Raw genomic sequence first — 14495 nt, 5'->3', positions numbered from 1 at the left:
TAAAATCATCACAGGCCCCTGAAGAAGGGTTTGTGTTCTGGATAACTATCACTGTGAATGCTGCCATGTTGGAAGAAGATGAGCTAATAAGTGCATCTTCAACCCCTAGATCCCTCTCTTGGGTAGAATTATGTAAAATAACCTGATAATAAAAGCAATTCTTGAAGGAAAAGACAAAGGATCCAGGACAGCAGTAAGAAAAAGTCAGAGTCTATACCCGGTGTTTGCTTTGTGGTGTGAGAGGGAAAAAATGGTACTTTGATAAGGTTGGTGTCCTTCATTGCAAAATCACTACTCACAATCAGTTGGTAGTACCTGAAAAGTACTGCAGACTAATCTATGCAGAATTCCATGAAAATGTGGGCCTCTTAGGTGCTGACTGAATTATTCACCTTGCTAGAGTCCATTTCTATTGGCCCCATATGAAGGAGAATATTGAGCACTATGTAACTCAGGTCTGTCAATGCCTGAAACAAAGGAGACCAAACCAACATACCAAAGCCTGGTTACAGGCTATCAGTACCACAGAACTGTTTGAACGAGTGTCAGTTGATTTTCTTCATCTTGAGAAAAGCAGCGGGAATATGAGTATATCCTGGTTGTTATAGATCACTTTACCTGGTTGTTATAGAAGCACAGGCTTCTTTCACAAGAACCAAATCTCAGAAAACAGCAGCTGACAAAATTTGTAATATTTTTTTTTAATTTGGATCCCCTAAATGAATTCATCATGACCAAGATGAGAAATTTGAGAACCAGCTGTTCCACAGGCTGCAGTAGTACTGCCCGATTGCAGGGTTGAGAACGACCCCATATCATCCCCAGGAAAATGGGCAAGTTGAATGATTTAGTAGAACTCTACTAGAAACACTGAGAACTCTCCCTGAAGACCAGAAACCTCATTGGAAAGAGTCTTTAAACAAGCTCACATATGCTTATAACTGTATACATAATGAAATGAGGATTTTCTCCATTTTTGTGTGGAAGAGCCCTTTCCTTGCCCATTGACGTATTGGATTTAATGGGAAATCAGGAATTAGTGGAGAACTATGGTGATTATGTGCAAAAGTGGAAAGCACAGATGAGAGAAGCTTTTGATTTAGTCAAGCTGTCAGAAACAAGGATTACTATGATCACACAGCTCACAGTGCCACTCTGTCCCCAGGAGATGGGGTATCTGTCTGGAGTTTGTCAGTTTGTGCAGGAGCTGCAAAATTAAAAGTCTACTGGGACAGGCACATCCACATTGTTACCAAGAAGATGGGGAATCATACAGTGTGCAAAGTAGTTCCAGAGGATCAGCAGGGAAGAGCAAGGGTATTACATCACAGTCTCTTAATGTCCTGCGATTACTTGCTTATTGGTAGTCCAACAACAAGAAGAAACCAAGAAAAGCATGAATATTGATGCATTCCCCAGTTTTCCAGGAACAGGACTCCTCTGACAGTTCAGACAATGTTTGCAGTGTTGTTGTAGCCATATTGGTCCCAGGATATTAGAGAGACAAGGTGGGTGAGGTGATATATTTTATTGGACCAACTTCTGTTGGTGAAAGAGACAAGCTTTCAAGCTTATACAGAGCTCTTCTTCAGGTCTTCTTCAGGTACTCAGACTGTCACAGCTAAAAGAAAGGTGGAACAGATTGTTGAGCATTACGAGTTAAGACGTTGCAAGAGACCATTCGAGTTCAGATGATGACATACAGTTTCAGTTCCTCAATCATTAAGGTCAGACTAAACCTGTGCCTGTTAATACTGGTGAGCAACATCCGGGCACGCTGACTCCATCTGCAGGTGCCACTCTCTGCAGCTCCCATTGGCCACAGTTCCTGGCCAATGGGCTAGGAGCCGCAGAGTCAGCGCTCGGGGAGGGAGGATGGAGGCAGCGTGCCTGAAGAGCCACCAGGCCACGCCTCCGCCAGCAACAGCAGGAACAGGGAGCTGCTTGTGGGGAGCTGCCTGAGGTGAGCGTCCCCCCCCCATCGGGCACTCCGAGACCCTTCTGCGGCCCAGCCTCCTGCCCCAAGCCCCCACCCAGACCCAAACTCCTTCCCAGAACTCATGCCCCACAGCCCCTTCCGTGCCCCAGCCCCCTGCTGACCCCGCACCCACTGTACTATACACCGGGGTTTCAGTGCAGATCAGAAATGCTGGTTTATAGAGCTTGCTGGTGTGTGAAGTGCCGGATAAAAGAGCTTTTACTGTGTTTCCATTGCCTCTCCTTGCTCAGCCCACACTGGAGACACATTTAAGCAGGTGGATCCACACTCCTTTGTCTAGGATGGGCTGCCGTAACCCCTATCTGGCAAACACCTTTTAAGAACATATTTCCAGCACATATTTACAATTTTTCATGTATCACGTGCACATAGCCCACACAGTGATATTAATGACCCGCATGATACCAGTTTGCGTCTGAACCCTTACATGACACCCTTTTGATACAGATTATGACAACAGTGAGCTGGGTTCACTGAGCTGGTCAGGCCAGCTGAGAATCACTGCTAGATACCAGGGAGCCCCTTGCCCGTTCGTGTTAAGATGCTGTAAGGGTAGCAGCTTATACTTCGAATAAAGTTATTTTGCTGTTATATTCAAGCTACATAATTCCCAATGCTAATTTTATTTGAGACTGACGGAAGGTAGAATCACTGTTTATTTGCATGTGGTGTGGGGGTGAGAAGCTGCTTGACAAAATAATGGGAGAGGACAGTTAAATCAATATGTTTGCTCCAGTTATCTGTGACACATTAGTGTCCAAAAGTGAAGGTGTTAATTAAGGTAGATTAAATGTTTAGTTGATTGGAAAGTTTTTTTTTTCTTGGATGGACAAATGTTGATCAAAAATGTCAAAACAAAAACCTTGTCAGACTTTGTATCATTTAGGGGAAATGCTAATGGAAGCATCTGATATATAAAACTGTCTGAATTATTTTTGGTAAATCTAACCTGTCCCCAATGCGATACAATCAGAAGATTCCATCTGTGCATATCATCTGCTGCCTGTTAAATTACTTTACCCAAATTGTCTTTGGTTATATCTTTTAATGTAATTCCTGAGGTGGTTAAACTTATTAGCAACTCTTGGTAGCAATTTAAATTCTCACAGCTCAAAGGATTCTGGGAGATATTTTCCTATCAAAAGTCTATTTTTGGATTTACTCCATTTAGATGTAATAGTGAGTAAAAAGTCAAAATGCAGCGTTTGGAGAAGATAAAAAATCAATTTAGTTGCAAACGACAGTAATGAGAGAATAATTGCTGCATTTAAAATCATGTGAGTTATGGATTCTAAGGATTTTTTTCCTAATTTTATGACTGTTTAGTATTTTGGAATGAATTTAGTTGGATTGGCAGCACTGAAAATTTAAACTTCTAATTATGCACAAAACAGATACAATAATTAAGCAAGGGTACCGTGGTAAAAGACATTCTTAGGCCGGTTTAAACTACACGTAGATTAACACTAAGAAATTCATTTTACTCAGGCTATCAAACTGTTAACGAACAACACTCAGATGTTACATATTTAACAAGGGCACCTAATAAGCCTGTATTCCCCAAATTTGGACTAGAAATGGATCTGAACCAAATCCCTGATTCACCCACTCCCCCTAAATTTAGTGAAGTTTGGATCTGTATTTGGCCTTTGTGGCTGGCCTTTATCTCTAAAACAAGGTGAATGGAAAGTCTTGCTCTGAGCCCTGGCAAACTAGATGTTAGTTTTATGGCTTGGGTGCATCTCAGTTTTGAATCTGTTCATTGACTTTGGATCAGAATTAAACTAGTGATCTACAAGTGATGATGGATTCTGTATCAGTTACCTGAATTCTGTAGTCCCCAATTTTATTATCATTACAGATTATAATGGCTAGTGGGTCCAAAGCCAGGGCAGAAAACAAATGGCATAAGGCATTCACTTTCCTTTCTCTTCCTTTTCTGATTTGTCAGGAAAATCATATAACACAATAAATTTTGTTTACTCTTTGTATCAACGTGTTGGAAAATAATCATGCACTATAGGGATGAAATTTCCTGATATAATATTGGGGCTGGAAGTGGGCAGTACTGGTGGTGCCAGTTAGTAAAAAGTGGGCAATACCATTCAGTCCTGGAGTGGATGAACAAAGGTGTCTAATATAAAAAGAAGGAAGTTATTGTAGCCATGTATTTAAAGGAATAGGAAAGCCACATTTAGACTATGTATATTTTAAAGTTTTGGTCATCAAGGTATTGAAAGGGCAGAAATGGTAAATTTAATAATAATGACAAATTTGTAGGCGTGTGACATTCATCCCTAAAGGACTCTGAACAGGTATAGGATTATGAAACATAAACCACAAAAAAGAAAGGCAGCAGAGTACAATAGATTCCAGCTGTAGTGTAAATGCACAATCCTTTGATAAAACAAGTAAAACATCTCCTGCACCAAACCACATAAAACTCAAAAGGAAGGCAAACAGTACTGAGACTCACCCAGAGGGACATCAGAGATATAATCTGACATATATTGAGAGGGAGAGTCACACAGGCCTTTGAGAGAAAATGTGTTTCCTTTCATTTGTTCAAGATTATACCATATTTAGAGACAGTCGGCAGTTCCAGCCTTGCTAATCCCAGTTGGTCCTTTATATGGAATAGTAATTTATTATTTAAGATTTAAATACTAACATAGTAAACCCCTGAAACACACTCATTAGATAACAAGTAGCAGGTTGAATACAAATTTAGGCACAGCTGTACAAAAGATTAAACTCTAAACTGAAAATACTCAAAATTAATCTTTAAATTCCTGACAGTGAAATTTATTAGACCGTGGAATAGTCTCCCAAAGGAAGCATTGGAAACTCAAATGTTGGGACATTTAAAACTAGGCTGGGCAAAAGATTAGTAGATGTACAATAGGAAACAATACTGCTTTCTCAGGCATAGACTGCATGTCTGTAACAGTGGATCACCATAACCCAACTCCAGTAAGGTTGGAGGACTCAATTTATGTCATCACATCTCCCCACTCCATCTGCTGTCTGTTGCCCAACTAAGAGGAGATACTGCAACTCCTCCAGAGACCCTGGTCATGAGTTTAACATCGCTTGTGTAAAACCATTGGTGGATTCTATCTATTTTCCCTTCCTCCCCTGAGCATGGCCATTTTCTGGGGCAGTCTTTGTTCTTCATGATTACTAAACAAATCCAAATTACAGTTGTATTCAAACAGAATGGGAGAGGAGAAACAAGAGCACATAATATAAAATAAAGCATTTACTGATTCTCATCCAGGCAAAATACTAATAAAGTCCTTTGGAATGGAGCAGTGCTCTTAGTTACAAAGATCAAAATTTTGTAATATTATTCTTACAGTCAGATTCCTTGTCAGCAACTTTTGTTTTTTTCCTTTCACTCTCTCTCACTCAGGTCATGGAAAATGGATGGGTTTTTTTGCTCTGCCAAGTCCATGTCCCATTCCAGGAATGGGCTATCTCTTAGGCCTGGTCTTGACTGGGAAAGAGATCATGGTTGCCAGTATGTTAGCCAACACAGGTTAGCTACCATGACTTTAACCAGAACTTTGACCTTAAAGTAGAAAGAGGTTAATACTTTTGACCTGCTCTGAATATGTTAGCAGGGTCTTTGTCATCCCAAGGCTCCCCACTAAGGTTGACCATGATCAGCTAATGTATGTTAAAACTAGGGGAAAATTAGGATTGAAGCTGTGGTAACATATATATATATATATATATATATATAAACTAACACAATATCAGTCACAACCTCCTTTTCTAGTCAAGATGAGGCCTTGTATTGTGAAGCTCAGCCCTTTGCTCATTCTACAGGTCCTACACCTGTGCTGGCATCCAAGTATACTATTTCCAATGGTATGTCTCCACAGCAGCGGGGACAGGTGATTCTCAGCTTGGGTAGACATACATGCACTGGCTTAGCTTGAGCTAGTGCCTAAAAATAGAAGTGTGGTCATGTCAACACAGGTCCTGGCTCAGGCTAACTGCCCAGGTACATACTCAGGGGGCCAGCTTGGATGGAACTCAGGCAGCTAGCCTGCCCCACTGTGCTACAGAGATCACACTGCTGTTTTCAGGCTCTGGCTCACGCAAAGGTAGCGTGTGGATGTCAGCCCACACTGGGAATCACACCTCCGTGCACAGGTGCTCAGACATGTCTTATCAGACATGTCTTAGCCTTCCTGTAAGTTTCAACACTTTTAAACAATTTTTTTATGGAAAAAATACAGAGAGAGTGATAATTAAGTTATTTTCTATCTTTGACTTCTGTGATTGAATGGTAAAGCAATTACTTAGATTCCTTCTGGCTCATACAGTCTGATCAGAAGTATCCCGTGATTAATGTTACCAAATACACAAGACCAGTTTAATCAGAATGGTGAGTCAGATGAACGTACTGCATCCCTATCTCTTTTACTTTTTTTTTTTTGGAGGATTTTGATGAAAAAATTAACAAAATTAAAATTCTGACAATTTGCAACAATGTGATTTTGTTTGGTTTCAAAATATTCTATTTAGGATTGTAAGGATTTTTCTTCCCTCTCTCATTCTTTCTTTATTTCCTTCCATTTTTTTCCAGTGAAGAAAGGGGGGTAAAGTTAAAAAAAAAATAGAGAAACTGGAGAAAAACACACTTGCTTGTCTGACACATTTTAAAATACCTTTCCAGTGGATAAAAAGGGGAAAAAGTAAAAATAATGAGAAAGAAATTCCTTCCCCTATCCCTCCCACCTTGCCCCCCAGAATTTTCTTGTGGAAAAAAGTTTTAAAATGTAAGCCATTAAAAATAGTGTATGGTAGCAGGGTCCACAAAGCCAGTTAGTGAGCAGCAAGCTAATGTGTTACAGAGTCATATCCTGGTTTTCCATGCACTAAATCTCTTTTTTCAGCAGGAAAAAGTAAATAAGTGAGAGAATTTTTCATTTTCTCACTTTCTTTAACTTTATTTTTTTTAAACCTCTCCTCTACTTTACCCATTCAAAAAAAGTAAACAAACAACCTTGAAAGAAAATGGGAATCTCCACACTATTTTGTAACAAAACAAACAACAACATTTTTTAAAAGAAATCACTTTTTTCAACATTTTTTCATTTTGAAATTTTTACAGAAAAGTTTTTTTCCTTGAAAAAAATTAATTTTTGATCAAACTCAATTTTTCAAAGGAAAAAATGTTTCCCCTTCCATTGCCTTCTCACAGGTTGTCCATTTAGATCATAAGGTCTTTGATGCAGGCACTGCCTCTCATTATGGATATGTACAGTGCCTAGCATAACAAAGCTCTGATCTTGGTTGGGGCTTTTAGACACTGCAGTAATAAAAACATTAATAATAAGTAAGGGACAATCAGGCCCATTGTCTTTAGTAATTTCTCTAGTGTATAAGTACATCAACAAAAGAAAGTGAAATAAAGATATACATAAAAAACAACTTCATGGTTGAACTTTTATGAATACAAAAGAAAGGAAACTCTAAGTTAAATAACGCTTGTGAGATGAATGTTAGCTAGTCATAGAAATGTCTTTTGATTCCAGTTGACGAAAGAGATCCTGAGGAGGTAATATTTCAATTCACCAAGTAAACCTCTCTATCCAAAGTTTAAACTCTCTGTAAAAGAAATGCCACAAATTTGGGCAGATGATATTATTTGCTGAGTTCTGATGGGATGTTCAAAAATAAGTAGCTTTATTAGCTTTATACTAAAGGAGAGAAGTGAATTTCTTTTTCTTATCAAACGAATATCCAGGGTAAAATTTATATCCATTTATGCATAAGAAATGAACAAGCTGAATTTTCTTATACCTCAAACAAGTGAGGGGATCCTACTGTTCTGAATGTAGTAAAGAATTCTGATAGTGTTTGATGATTCTGGTGTTTCAATAACACTGCAGTATAAGCTTACTGTGAAATACTGGTAAGTGCCTATAGTGATATTATTAAAATTCTGGTACATTCTGTTGCCACTAAAACTAGCACTGCTCTTCCCCCTCCCCTATCCTGTTCAATCAACAAAGAGCTTGTTTTTACAACTCAGAGCAGCTTCCTGCTTTTCATGAAAGCAGTTCTTTCAACTAGCACCTTAATATTCTTTTTTTTTCTGAAATAATTTGTATAGAGTGTGGAGCTCCTTTGAACAGCAGAGAGAAGCTAAACAGAGAGCAGGCCTGGGAGAAGAACAGAGATAGCTGCCATCTGCTGCTTTAGCTAAACTGAGGAAAACTGAAAGGGCTCTTCAACACAAGTTCTTTTAAGTTTTTAAAAATCTGATCTTATGGAAAAACAAACAAAAACCCTTTAGTGTTTTTGAAATATTTTTGTTTAAAATTGCATCTGGGTTTTGTTGTTCTGAATCCTTTTTAGGGAAATAATTTTTCATGTGGGATAGCGAACTTGGCAGGGATTGTTAACATAGGGTCTGATCCAAAACCCACTGAAGTCAGGGAGAGCCCTTCTATTGGATTCTGCATCAGGCCCTACAAGCTATCTATATAAAGACTCCAGACTCCTAATTTACATACTATTGTGATGAGCATCAAAGGCATACAAATAAAATAAATGAATACACTTCTGGGGTTAAAATCACCACAGAGTATTAAAGAAATTCACTATTGGGGCCAATGCTAAAAACGCTTCTTACATATGCTTAATTTAACATGTTAGTAGTCCCATTGTCTTTATTGTCCTCACTGGGACTGAACCCATAGCACCTGCATAAGTGTTTGCAGAACTGGGACCTCTATCAGTCAATGGCTATAGTCACTGTATGAGTCTTATTGTCCCAATGAGTCATAAAAGAGCTTTGTCCTTGAGTAAAACCATTTAGGGCAAGACTGTGGCTCACCTCACATGCATGTGCAAAGGTAAGGTGCGTTACTAGTCACAGCAAAGGGGGAAGAGCAGCCCCTGTGGTTGCTTACTCAGGTTTTTAAAAGTTTTTCATGTTACACTCCTTCTCCCCCACCCCCCGCAAAGATGTGAGGTTTGGCTCTCTGTTTCCTCCCCCCCACCCCTCCCAATTCACCAGCAAGTACAGTTGAGCTGAGTATAGGGATGTCTGATGCAGATTACTTCCCCACAGGGAGCAAGTGGGAAAACCAGGGACTGAGCTGGAACTCTTTGTGTCATGTAAACTGGGCAATGTTTTGGTTGATCGAGTTTTAATGTATCTCTTACAACCTATGTAAGATTCTCTGTTGTGTAGAATGAATTATCATTTACAAATCAGAGAAATATTTAAGATCTACAAGTTGGATAGAGAAATTAAAAGCAAACTAATTCAGAATTTATTTACAAGTAATTTTCTTATTTCCTAGCTATTTACTAATACTAGCCAAATATATGGGACCACGATTATAACACAGTCAGCTGCATAAGTGTGAAAAAGACTTTCCAAAATGGATTGTGGGGTTTTCTATCCTGGATGTAAAAGTGATTAGTTATGCCTACTGAATTCTTGCAAGTGGTTAATTTGGACTAACAGACAATGTCTGGATGAACTGGTGGGAATATATGTAACTGATTTAGTATTAATGTTCACAGTAATGAATTAAAATTGTTTATGGGATTCAAATTTCAAAAGCTTTCACAATCAGAGAAATTCACCTGACCAGTTATGAATTCCTTAATAGAACATATGTGACACCATAGGTAATGTTTGACATAATAGGTATTTTCCTTTTGGAACTCTCTATCTGTGATCAGTCAGAAACTGATTTCTGCAATGATGGCGACTATCCCAGAACTAGTATTTTCAAACTGGAGATCTAGAGTTAAATAAAAAACATATGTAAACAAAATAAAAAACTGCTTTAGAACTTATACTGTCAGCTGTATTTATATTATAGATGACACTAGAAAACAGAACCATCCTTGAAAGACGCATAGCTAGGGTTAATGGTGATATTCTTGATAAGGAATGTTTAATTCACCATATTTTGAGTTATTAAAAGGATTTCAACATGATATATTGTTCTTTTATTTTGAAAAGGTGAAAGCTGTAAGTAAACTGTAACTACTGTAATTTTCTCAGTGTGCTCTTTAATCTGTTTACTTTTTTTGTTATGTAAAATTGCCCCTTTACAGGTCAAAAGGCCTGGGGCCGCCCAGCTCCCTTCTGTACTAGTGCCCCTTTAGAACGAGTGTTTGCCTTGCTAGACAGGATTAACAGACCCCACTGGGAAGGGGTCAGGTGACTGCCTAATGAGCACCTGATTCCTCTAAAGGTTGAAAGAGCTCAGTTTGAGTTACAGGAAGTATTTGGCTCCTAGAGCAGAGGTGTTTGTGTGTGCACTTCCAGGCAGATAGTCTATATGTGGATGGGGTAGAGATGTCAGAAGCTGGGATTTTTCTGACTGCCAGAATCTGGGACTGGATAACAGATGGATCACTAGATAAATTGGCCTGTTCTGTTCATTCTCTCTGAAGCATCTGGCACTGGCCACTGTTGGAAGACAGGCTATTGGGTTAGATCGACTATTGATCTGATCCAGTATGGCCATTCTCAAGTTCTAGGGAAACTCTGGCAAGGAAGCCCCTGGGTCAGGTACAATTAGCTGTTGGGTTTATGTTGAACTTGTATTTTATTTTTTTATTTGGGTTTGCTAAAGATTGTTGGTCAGCTAATAAATAGTGCCCTGAAGAAATGGCCTGAACAGACTCTGGGGGCTAGAATCTCAGTGGGCACTTATATCCTTAAATCCAAAATTGAGGCACCACTGGTATTCACAAAACCACCCTTCAGTTGCTTCCTTACTCTGTCGGCCTTAAATCTCTAGGCACGTAAGTTTTTGTCATTAAAGTTCCCAAAGCACCTACATTGCTGCTGGTGGGCATGCGCACAGCTGACTAACACCTGACAGCACTAGGCTCCTTTGCACCTAATTCATGCCTGAGCCCTAGTGGGAACCAGAAACTAGGCATTCCCTCACCTATTCTGCCTGCGGGGCCTGATCCAGTAGGCATGCTTAGAGGCTGCATTAGAGCACACCTACCAGGTGGGGCTTGACACAAAACACAGCTGGCTGAGGAGAAGGGTTCACAGCTGTGAACCCTGAGTGGAGGTAGGCACATCACTCTGGCTCAGGGTTAGGCACCTAAATCCCTTTGAAGCGCAGGGCTTAGGCCACATCCCTCTCCTTGACATATCCTATTGGCTAGTTTAGGGGTCTCCACATGCTGGCTTCTATGAATCCCTTTTTTAGGTGCCTACCTCTCCCCATGCATTGTATAGGGCAGGGACAAGGAACCTTTGGCACGTGGCCAGCCAGGGTAAGCCCCTGGCAGGTTGGGCCAGTTTGTTTACCTGCCATGTCTGCAGGTTTGGCCTATCGCGGCTCCCACAGGCCAGCATATCCCTCAGCCCACACCGTGTGCCAAAGGTTGCCGATCCCTGGTATAGGGAGTCAGGGTGCCTAACTCAGGACTGTGAGTTTCACTAGGTGGCAGGGCACTTAGAAGTTAGGTGTTTCAGTGCTTAAATGCCCTTATGAATGTGGCCTCGGGCACAGTGTTTAATCCTTCCTGGGTGGGGAAGATGTACCAGCCATCCATAATCACCTAAATCAGGGGTTCTCAAACTTCACTGCACCGCAACCCCCTTCCGACAACAAAAATTACTACCCAACCCCAAGAGGGGGGACCCAAGCCTGAGGGTGCCCCAGCCCCGCTGCCCCTGGTGGGGCCAAAGCTGAAGCCCTGGGCAGCGGGCCTGTAACCTGAGCCCTGCTGCTGAGGGCTGAAGCCAGAGGGCTTCAGCTTAGCCCTGGGCAGTGGGGCTCGGTCTTTGGCTTCAGCCCCAGGCCCCAGCAAGTCTAACGTGTGCCCTGGCGACCCCATTAAAATAGGGTCGCAAACCACTTTGGTATTTGAGAACCGCTGACGTAGATGGAATTTTTCTGATTATTGCATCTGGCTATAGCTTATGTTATGTTTTTCTTTGTTGCCTTGCAATTATATTGTTCATGACACGTACAGTAGTGCCAACCCTAATGGTTCAAAAAAATCAAGAGTCAACCCATGTTTAAAAAAAAAGACTATACTGTGAATTTTTGGTTTGTTTTGATTTTTGACTTGCTGTGGAGTGTGTATGTGTGTGTGAGAGAGATTGTGCTCCAAAATTTATTAAGGCAATTTAGGCCACCATTGCAGGAGCACTCATCCCCATATCTGCCCATTCCCCTGTCCAGCAATTAATTTTTCCTCCCCAGTCCCACCTTCTGCTACTCTTGGGCTCTGCACCTCTGTCTCCCAGGCCTGAGGGGACCTACAGCGGGGTCCCATTCTCCCCTTCCACACAATGGGAGAAGGAAACTCCAGGGTCTCCCCGTGCCAGACTGATTGTTACAGGGATGTAGTGGGGAGGGGGATGGAGCAGAGGAGCCATTCTATTGCTCTTAAAGAGGTTGGGGGAGGAGGCACCAGAGCCACCTGGAGTTGCTGGGCTCTTTCTGCTCCTTTCTTCATCCTCCCCTCCTGTGAGAATGGTGTTAGGTCCTGAGGGGTGAACATAAGAACATAAGAACGGCCGTACGGGGTCAGACCAAAGGTCCATCTAGCCCGTATCCTGTCTTCTGACAGTGGCCAATGCCAGGTACACCAGAGAGAATGAACAGAACAGGTAATCCTCAAGTGATCCATCCCCTGTTGCCCATTCCCAGCTTCTGGCAAATAGAAGCTAGGGACACTATTGCTCCCCATCCTGGCTAATAGCCATTCATGGACCTATCCTCCATGAATTTATCTAGTTCTTTTTTGAACCCTGTTATAGTCTTGGCCTTCACAACATCCTTTGGCAAGGAGTTCCACAGGTTGACTGTGTGTTGTGTGAAAAAATACTTCCTTTTGTTTGTTTTAAACCAGATGCCTATTCATTTCATTTGGTGGCCCCTAGTTCTTGTAATGAGAAGGAGTAAATAACACTTCCTTATTTACTTTCTCTACCTGTCATGATTTTATAGACCTCTATCATATCCCACCTTAGCTGTCTCTTTTCCAAGCTGAAAAGTCCCAGTCTTATTAATTTCTCCTCATATGGAAGCTGTTCCATACTTCTAATAATTTTTGTTGCCCTTTTCTGAACCTTTTCCAATTCCAATATATCATTTTTGAGATGGGGCGACCACATCTGCACGCAGTATTCAAGATGTGGGTGTACCATGGATGTATAAGAGGCAATATGATATTTTCTGTCTTACTATCTATCCCTTTCTTAACGATTCCTAACATTCTGTTCGCTTTTTTGACTGCCACTGCACATTGAGTGGATATTTCCAGAGAACTATCCACAATGATTCCAAGGTCTCTTTCTTGAGTGGTAACAGCTAATTTAGACCCCATCATTTTATATATATAGTTGGGATTATATTTTCCAGTGTGCTTTACTTTACATTTATCTACATTGAATTCCATCTGCCATTTTGTTGCTCAGTCACCCTGTTTTGAGAGATCCTTTTGTAGCTCTTCAGTGTGCCTGAGACATAACTATCTTGAGTAGTATTTTATCATCTGCAAATTTTGCCACCTCACTGTTTACCTTTTTCCAGATCATTTAGGAATATGTTAAATAGGACTGGGCCCAGTACAGACCCCTGGGGGACACCACTATTTACCCCTCTCCATTCTGAAAACTGACCATTTATTCCTACCCTTTGTTTCCTATCTTTTAACCAGTTACCAATCCATGAGAGAACCTTCCCTCTTATCCCATGACTGCTTACTTTGCTTAAAAGCCTTTGGTGAGGAACCTTGTTAAAGGCTTTCCGAAAATCTAAATACACTATATCCACTGGATCCCCCTTCTCTGCATGTTTGTTGACCCCCTTAAGGAATTCTAGGAGATTGGTGAGGCATGATTTCCCTTTACAAAACCATGTTGACTATTTCCCAAGAAATTACGTTCATCTGTGTGTCTGACAATTTTGTTCTTTACTATAGTTTCAAACAGTTTGGCCGGTACTGAAGTCAGGCTTACCAGCCAGTAATTGCCAGGGTCTCCTGTGGAGCCCTTTTTAAAAGTTGGCATCACATTAGCTATCCTCCACTCATTTGGTATAGAAGCTGATTTAAATGATAGGTTACAAACCATAGTTAATAGTTCTGCAATTTTACATTTGAGTTCCTTCAGAACTCTTGAGTGAATACCACCTGGTCTTGATGACTTCTTACTGCTTAGTTTATCAGTTTGTTCCAAAACCTCCTCTAATGACATGTCAGTCTGGGACAGTTCCTCAGATTTGTCACCTAAGAGAATGGCTCAGGTTTGTGAATCTCCCTCATATCCTCAGCCGTGAAGACTGATGCAAAGAATTAATTTAGTTTCTCTGCAATGGCCTTATCATCCTTGAGTGCTCCTTTGTTATCTCAATCGTCCAGTGGCCCCACCAGTTGTTTAGCAGGCTTCCTGCTTCGGATATACTTAAAAAATTTTCTATTACTTTTTGATTTAGCGTGGGGGAAGAGAACTCCACCTGCTTCCTGCAGC

The 14495-nt window shown here is 40.8% G+C and overlaps 1 long non-coding RNA gene across 1 annotated transcript in view; it reads right to left on the bottom strand.

Moving 5' to 3' along the window:
- Positions 1 to 917: 917 nt before the first annotated feature.
- LOC140904887 (uncharacterized) overlaps positions 918 to 14495 on the bottom strand; it is a 30378-nt gene continuing 16800 nt past the window's right edge. Inside the window, exon 3 of the long non-coding RNA XR_012156667.1 lies at positions 918 to 1621. This is a non-coding gene — a long non-coding RNA (uncharacterized lncRNA). The remainder of the gene's footprint in view (positions 1622 to 14495) is intronic.

This window comes from Lepidochelys kempii, chromosome 1, assembly GCF_965140265.1.
Source record: "Lepidochelys kempii isolate rLepKem1 chromosome 1, rLepKem1.hap2, whole genome shotgun sequence".
NCBI lineage: Eukaryota > Metazoa > Chordata > Testudines > Cheloniidae > Lepidochelys > Lepidochelys kempii.
Note: the sequence above shows the minus strand (reverse complement) of the source record. Positions and strands in the feature narration are given on the sequence as shown.